The following is an 8,533-nucleotide window of genomic DNA, read 5'->3' as shown; positions in this document are numbered from 1 at the left end:
GATGCAGCTCTTCAACTGGAAGAGAAAAGAAAACCTAGAAAAAGCTGGGGTTTCCCCCCCACCCCCAGGAATTTCAGGAGAGCTGACTTAGAGATCTAGCTCCAGGCTGAACCTTGAAGTTCCCGGGTGCCAATTGATGGATTGTAGGGTATGGAACACCCGCTTGGGGGTGTGTGGGGGGGGGCAGTGTGGGGTCTGCTGGGGCATCACGTGCTAGAACAGCGCCCCCTGTGGTGGGGCCCGGCTTGCCGTCTCCTGTTCCTTCTTTCTCTCCTTTCTGTTCTCATCAGAGGACACAGGGAAGGGGTTGTTTTCAGAAGACTTAAGTAGCTCTCATTTAAATTATTCAAGAGTTGTATTTGGCCGAATGTTGAATTTCATTTCATCTTAAGCTGGGATCATTCCCAAGAATTGTTCTTTTAAAAAAACAAAGCAGCCCAGTGACTTTGCTGGTAAAAGAATGTCCCCGCCTTGGAGAGAGACCCTGGGTAGAAAGCTCTGTGCTCCACGGGAGTGTCGTGGGCTGAGCTGCCGAGGCTGGGGGCTTTTGGGGGGTGGGACTGGGTGGACAGGGGTCGCTGGAGGTGATGTCACGGACCTCAGTTCTGGGGGTCTCGGAAAGATGGTGACCCTGGTGGGGGGTGCAGAGACAGGCAGGGCTGTGTCCCGCACACATGTCCATCTCAGCGGGTCATGGAAACAGCCCCTAGGGCTGCTCTTGCTTGGCTGGGGTCCAGATGCGGGTGTAAGGATGGGCCGGGCCCCCCTGCACCTGGAGCGAAACCATTTGGAGCAGTGGCCCATGTTCTCTTCCCTGCAGAAGGGGGTTGTTGGGGCCCTGAGAACTGGGGGTGTCTGTCCATGACGGGAATGTGGAGTCAGCTGCTGCATCTCAAGACGAGTGAATAGACTCTGTCCCCGAGTGAGGACACAACCAGCACTTGGGCTCAGCTTAGATCATGTACAAGAGTGTGTGTTTACCTGTAAGTCTTCCTCTCTCCCTCCCTCCCTCCCTCCCTCCCTCCCTTCCTCCCTCCCTCCCTCCTTCCCTCCCCCCTCCTTCCTTCCTTTCTTCCTTCCTTCCTTCCTTCCTTCCTTCCTTCCTTCCTTCCTTCCTTCCTTCCTTCCTTCCTTCCTTCCTTCCTTCCTTCCTTCCTTCCTTCCTTTCTTCTTCTTTGTCTCCTTCCCTTTCCTTTCTCCTCTTCCTCCTCCCCCTCTTTCTTCTTCTTCTTCTTCTTCTTCTTCTTCTTCTTCTTCTTCTTCTTCTTCTTCTTCTTCTTCTTCTTCTTCTTCTTCTTCTTCTTCTTCTTCTTCTTCTTTCTCCTCCTCCTCATCTTCTTTTCCTTCTGTTTCCCTTCCTTCCTTCTCTTCCTTCCTTCCTTCCTTCCTTCCTTCCTTCCTTCCTTCCTTCCTTCCTTCCTTCCTTCCTTCCTTCCTTTCTTTCTCTCTCTCTTTCTTTCTTTCTTTTCCTTTTTTCCTTTCTTTCCTTGCTTCCTTTCTCCATCCATTCACCCATCTGCCTATCTAACCATTTATCTTTCTGTCCATCCACCTTTTATTATCAGTTTACCTATTATATATGCATTCTCACCAACTTGCCATTTATTATCTATAATCTACCCTTACATGCTTATTATCTATGTCAATCACTTAGCATAGACCTACTAGCTATTGTTCATCTGCCATTTATTTATTATCTACCAAACAGCTCACACAAAGGGCACTATATTTGTTTTCTGTGCCAGTGTACTTTAATCCAAGCCAAAGGAGACCCAATTAAATTCCTTTCAACTCAGTTTAAGAAACATTTATTCCAGCTCTGCCATGTGCCAGGTTTCGAGAGCACCAAGATAAACAGAGTAAAACCAAACACGGAGCAGCACACAGGCTGGCCGGCGGCTCTGCTGGAGGCGTGCGTGGCGGGACCGGGACAGATCAGATGACGGCCGGCCACGGAGCCCAGCCCCACGTGCTGGGCACCCCCAGAGAGTCCGAGAGCAGAGGGGGTACGCCACACATCTGCTCACTGGGGAATCCAGGTCTCGGGGGCCCAGCAGGGAGACCCCGTGTGTGCCCCCTGACATCACCCCCTTTGCCGCCCCCCTTAGTAAAGAGTCTATGCGGGTGCCAGGAAGGGGGGGGTGGTCTGGGCTTCCCCTGGTGCCTGGAAGTGATGGCAGGAGGAAGGTTCTGGAAAACAATACAGACACTTCTCCGGAAACTGAGAATGGAGCTTCCGCACCACCCAGCCATCCCATCGCTGGGCCGCTACCCCCGGAGTCCAAAAACAGTTTCCAGAAGGCGTTTGTGCCGCCGTCTTGGCTGCAGGGCTACTCACAAGCTACTCACAAGCACCAGCACCTGGAGGCAGCCGGGGTGCGGAGAGCAGAGGACCAGGCACAGAAACTGCGTTCCCGCCGCACGGTGCAGGACATAGTTCTCAGGGGGAAGGTCCTGCCGTTTGCTCCTACGTGGGTAGGTCTGGAGGGGGTCGTGCCCAGCGAGGGCCTCCAGCAGGACAGGGACAGACCCAGGACGATGGAAAGAAAGGTCACGGGGAATCTCGAAAAGCCAAAGGCAGCAGGACCTGAGACCCTACAGGCTGAGTCCCCTGTGTGTGGGGGGGGTGGGGGGTGGGGGGTGGGGGGTGGGGGGTGGGGGAGGGCAGTCGGCCACAGGGATGGTGCTGGGGTGCTGGGTGCATGAAGCCCTCTGCGATCGGGGTCTCAGTAAAATGGAAGGACATGAAGAAGGAACAAAGCCACCTCCTCCGCATCACTACAAATCCCTGAAGGCCAAGTCCAAGGGGTAGGGTGGGGGTAGGCGTGTTGGGCCGCTGGGTCAGGCCAGCAGGGGGCGCTGCATCAGTAATGATGCTGGGTCTGATCCATAAGCCCCGGAAAGCAGCCCTGAGACCGGGCAGGGGTGGGGGTGGGGTGGGGTAATAGGGTCTGGGTTTGTTCCCAAGTTTATCTGCAAGGGATGAACTCCCAGGACACAAGTGCCTGGGGTTCTGTCCCAAGCAGGAGCCGTGTGACAGTGCTCAGACCCCCCTGGGCAGGAATCCTGCCTCAGTCCACACCCCTCCCCTCCAGCCCTGTCCGTGACCCACGTTGCGTTGTGTCCTGCCTGCCGGGAGGATCTGGCCAGCAGGGCCGCCAAACCGAGCAGTCCCATGAGGCAGGACTGGGTCTTCCCACCCCCTCTGCACCCTCCACATCCTTCCCCCGGCACCTTGGGCCAGGAGGCAGAGGGAGCAGGGACCCATCCCCCCACCCTTTATTTCTCCACCCCTCCCGGACACGCAAAGGAGCCGACATAGGCTCACTCCCCCCCAGTCTAATCCCCCAGCGAAATCTTCCTGCCAACCAAGGGTCTCTTCTTGGACACAGTGGGAGCACTTCCGGGCCGAGCAGTGCTTGGACCAGACCTGGCTGTGCTCAGAGGCTGACTCTGTGCTCAGAGATCATTCTTGGCAGGCTCAGGGGGCAAACACAATGCAGTGCTGGGAATTGAACCGGGGTTGGCCACGTGCGAGGCAAATGCCCTGGGAGTCATTTAAGTTCCTTCTCTGTCTCTCCCTCTCTCTCTCTCCCTCTCCCTCTCTCTCCCTCTCTCTTCCTCTCTCTCTCCCTCTCTTTCTCCCCCTCTCTTTCCCTCTCTCCCCCTCTCTCCTCTCTCTCCCTCCCCCTCTCTCTCTCCCTCTCTCTCCCTCTCTCTCTCTCTTTCTCCCCCTCTCTTTCCCTCTCTCCCCCTCTCTCTCCTTTCTCTCTCTCTCCTTCTCTCTCCCTCTCTCTCCCTCTCCCTCTCTCTCTCCGTCTCTCTCCTTCTCTCTCCCTCTCTCTCCCTCTCTTTCCCTCTCTCTCCCTCTCTTTCCCTCTCTCTCCTCTCTCTCTCCCTCTGTCTCCGCTCTCTCTCCCTCTCTCTCCCCGTCTCTCTCCTTCTCTCTCCCTCTCTCTCTCCCTCTCTCTCCCCCTCTCTCTCCTTCTCTCTCTCCCTCTCTCCTTCTCTCTTTCCCTCTCTCTCCCTCTCTCTCTTCCTGTCTCTTTCTTCCCCCCTCTCTCTTCTCTCTCTCCCTCTCTCTCTCTCCTCTCTCTCCCCCCTCCCTCTCTCTCTCTCCTCCCTCCCTCCCTCTCTCTCTCTCTCTCTCATTAGATGGAGATTCCAGAGTTCCAGATTTTCTTCCCATCGTGTCATGCAGATTATTTTCGCACTGTGATCCTCCATCCTGGAGACTCAGCCCGCCCTGGGGCTCCAACGTGCCCGTCAGGCCCTCATCCACAGAGGTTCCTATTTGTTTGGTCCAGTTGCATCTTGCTGCGGGGGCCAGGGGTGACCTCCTCTGTATAGGTGTCATTCTCATCAGGGCACTAATCATGAGGAGACCCACAGGTGAGGCGAGGCCATTCTCCCCGGGGGCTGAGTTGTCACTGTGAGGGCAGGAGAGGACCCTGGGACATCAGGGCTTAGTCTCATTTCTTTCCCTGTTTGTGTTTGTGTTTGGGCCACACCTGGCTTCATGCTCAGGGGTCACACCTGGCAGGGCTCCGGGGACCGTACCGGGGTCTCTGGGATGGAGCCAGAATCAGCTGTGTGCAAGGCAAACAAACTAGTGTTTGCCCAAGTGTCTGGCCCACGGAGTTTAATTTCTGATTAGGTCCCTCAGACATCATTCACTGTGCCCCAAACTAGGGGACTCAGAGGACAGGGCCCAGCTCTCCCTGCCTGAGAACCCCTGCATTGGGCATATTTAGGGTCCTCGGATCCAAGCGCCTCCGTGACTAGGTCTGCCCAGTGAGGCTTCAAAGCAGAGACTGATTTGCTCAGGGCAGCACACATGAGCTTCCGGTTCTCAGCCCTCAGTGCTTCCGGTCTGAAATAGAAGCCCCTCCCCCAATGCTATTGTAGTAGATCATCCATAATCAATAAAAAAAATCCATTGCCATACTGGACATGAAGGAAGGTTGCAAGATCCGGATTTTTGGCTAAGCTGTCCTGTTCCACCCAAGCTTTTATAGACACAAAGATTCCCTGGGAGCGAATGGTCCCCATTTCCTAAAAAAAATCCCACCGTCTCTGCAATCTCACGCCACCACGTTGATGAAAACGTCGAGAGAGGAGCCGGAGCAAATCTCCTGACGTGTTGCACGTAATCCCATTAAAAGTGACAAGTCGCGTCTCTCCCGACCCATCGCGTCTAACCCCGTCACCCCAGCTCACTGACAGCTGTACAATGTGTTTTGTATCAACTGACTCTGGGCATGATGCAAGTTGATAGGAATTATGCATTATGCAATTTTACGGAGCAGTTTGTGGTCAGCGGGGGTTATTAGGAACCACTGTGCGTACCGAAGGCTCAAACACCGGCCGGCGGGGGCTGAGAAAGTGCTTCCGAGGAGAGAGAGCTGAGTGCCAGAGGGTGGCCGGAAGGCGAACGGGAGTATGTGTCCAAACGCCTCGGTGCCCGGCTTCCCGGGGATAGCTCATGCCCGTGGGGGAAGCTGAGGGCCCTTCTGAGAGGCCACAGGGCTCTGTGCTCTTGGGATCCATGGCTAAGTGACAGGAAGAAGACAGGGAGAGCGATGGGGCCAGGCGCAAGGAGACGGGGACCCAGAGCCTCAGAACGTGGACACCCCGTCTGCCTTCTCTTCTGCTCTGGTCGTGGGTTGCCACCGGAGAAGGTGCAGGTTAAAATGGAAAGTTCCACAGGGTCCCCCTGTGATGACAGAAAGACCCCCCTGGCTCAGGGTGGGGGCCAGAGGGGAACAGCCTATAGCAACTGGAGGGCAGTTCAGGGGTGCTCCTGGCAGGGGTTCCTGGAGGGGCCAACTACCTATCTTGCTTCTCGCTGGCCCCCCGAGACTCCCCTTTAGCTTGTGCTCCCCCCAGGATGTCATGTGATGAAGCTGTCTGTGGAGGGATTTTTTTCTTGGGGGGGGGATGCCCGGCTGACTCCCGGCTCTGAGCTCCTAGATCACTCTGGCAGGCTTGGGGGACCAGACGTGGTGACCCAGGGATGGAACCTGGGTCAGCTACCTGCCAGGCAAGTGCCTCATCTGCTGTACTCTCTCACAGCCAACCCCTGCAACCCTCCAAACCTGGCCCCCAGCCCCCGGGGGCCTCCTTGCGAGCAGGCTCTGAGCCTTCCTCCCTGGCAAGCTTCTACAGGGGAACGCGCCAGCCCGCGCACGTTTCACACATGCGCTCGCAGAACTGCTAAGCCCGCAATAAGCTCCAAGACACTCCTGCACAGACAACAAAGGCTGGACCTGACAAAATGATAACCAGGAGTTCCCAGCTCATAACTCGGCGCCCGTGACGCTCAGAGCGGGGAGGCTGTTTGAACTGCGGCCTCCACATCCCAATCCAATCGGTCTCTGCGCTTTGAAATAGCCACGATCTGAATTTTATAGGGATTATTTTTATTATCGGCAAAGCAATTAAATCTCCATATTGAGGGATGTAAACCTTTTAAGGCTTCTTTCGGGATATCAAAAGAAAAGGAGGCTTATATTTAGCAGGTGTGATAGCCACGCAGGAGGTTTCATGGTAGAAGAGCTTGACATTATCCAGTAACAAATACTTAAATTAATCCAAAACATCTTTTGGATAGAAGGGATTTCTGAAAGAATTAAGTCAGCCTCAAACGTTCGTAGAGCGAAGAAGGCTGTCTCACGGACATGAAATACTTAAAAATGCAAATTCTTATTACATGTATCAAGGAGGGCTTTTCAGAAAAAAAAAAAAAACCAACATGTTCCTTTTCGAGGCTATTTTCTTGGCCTTGTGAGAATAACGGTTTGATTTTCCACATCAGGTTGGGTAATGCACAAGTCTTGGTTTTTCTGCTGGCCTCTGACTGACTTGGACTCTGAAATGATTCCACCACCAAATCATCATGGACTTTGCGCCAGAATTTTTGGGCAAAAGCAAGGTGGAATGCAACCATCAAGAGAAACTTTTTTTTTTTTGCCACACCTGGTGGTGCTCCGGGCTCACGCCTGGCTCTGTGCGTAGGGTTCTGGTTCTGGTTACTCCTGGAGGGACACGAGGACCATATGGAAAGTCGAGGATTGAACTCAGGTCAGCCATGTGCAAGGCAAGAGTCCTACCTGCTGTACTACCACTCTGGCCCCCATGAAAATGTTTTAGACATTTGAGCCATTAACTGGGATAACAGCAGCAACAACAAAAATGATATAACTGAGAGGGCCCCAATAATGCAGTGATATATTGTCATGAGGTAAATGAAAGTAAATGAAATATATATGTAGGTAAATGAAATATATGAATCTTCTGAGCATTTTAACCCTCTTTTGTTCGTGTTCTCCTACAGTTTAGAATTCTATATCATAGTTTAGTCAAATTTAAATTAAATTTAATTTAATTAAGAGCATTGTAAACCTCTTGAAAATATATAGGACTAAGGTAATGATTTTGAAAGAGTTTGATTCCTCCGTCCCTCTCAGAGAACCCGGCAAGCTACCGAGAGTATCTCGCCCACACGGCAGAGCCTGGCAAGCGACCCGTGGTGTATTTGATATGCCAAAAACAGTAACAACAAGTCTCACAATGGAGATGTTACTGGTGCCCGCACAAGCAAATCGATGAACAACGGGACGACAGTGCTCCAGTGCTATATTGTCCTGAGAGCTGAATTCTGAGGAATTGATTCTTAAAATGGCTCCCACTGGAGGGAGCGCCTTGCTCACAGACGGGGATTCAGCCACAGCAGCAGCTTTAGCGGGTGTGGGTCCTCGGCACATTGCAAGGGGCCACAGGGGAACACCATATCATTTAAATGGGGACCACAGGGCCAAGCAGGTGGGAGGGACATGGGAGGATAAAAGGGTCAGAGGGAGCCATACCTGGAAAAAAGTTTAGAAACACTGGTTTAGGCCACAGGAAGAACCTCCTAACTCCGAGGACTAGACAGAAGCAGGGAACCAGTCGGAGCAGACTGAGACTGGGGCTGAACTTGGGGGTTCGGTTCCTAAAAATCTCCCCACCCCCCGTTTTATGACTCAGCTGTGGGAGTGGGTTCTCTGTTGTTCTGAACCTTTAAATATATATATATATGTTTAAAATTATGAATGTTATGACTGCTAAAACTCTTTGTTAGTAAAATGTAATCTGTATTACATAAATTTTTTCTTCCTTCTTTTTCTCTTTCTCCCTCCCTCCTTCCCATATATATGTATATATATACACGTGTATATATACATATATATATATCACTGTCACTGTAACTGTCACTGTCATCCCGTTGCTCATCGATTTGCTCGAGCAGGCACCAGTAACGTCTCCATTATGAGACTATATATATAAGTTTTGAGCTGTACCTGGCAGTGATCTAGGGGCCTACCCCAGCTCAGTGCTCAGGGATCACTCCCAGTGATGCTCGGAGACCATGCAGTGCTGGGAATCGAACCTGGGCCTCCCACTTGCAAAGCCTGGGCTGTAGCTGACTGGACTGTTCCTCTGGTGCCAATATTTTACTATTTACGTTTTTGTTTTGGGGGCACAGTCGGGC

Source organism: Sorex araneus, chromosome 2 (assembly GCF_027595985.1).
Source record: "Sorex araneus isolate mSorAra2 chromosome 2, mSorAra2.pri, whole genome shotgun sequence".
Classification (NCBI taxonomy): Eukaryota; Metazoa; Chordata; class Mammalia; order Eulipotyphla; family Soricidae; genus Sorex; species Sorex araneus.
This window is presented reverse-complemented; position numbering follows the sequence as displayed.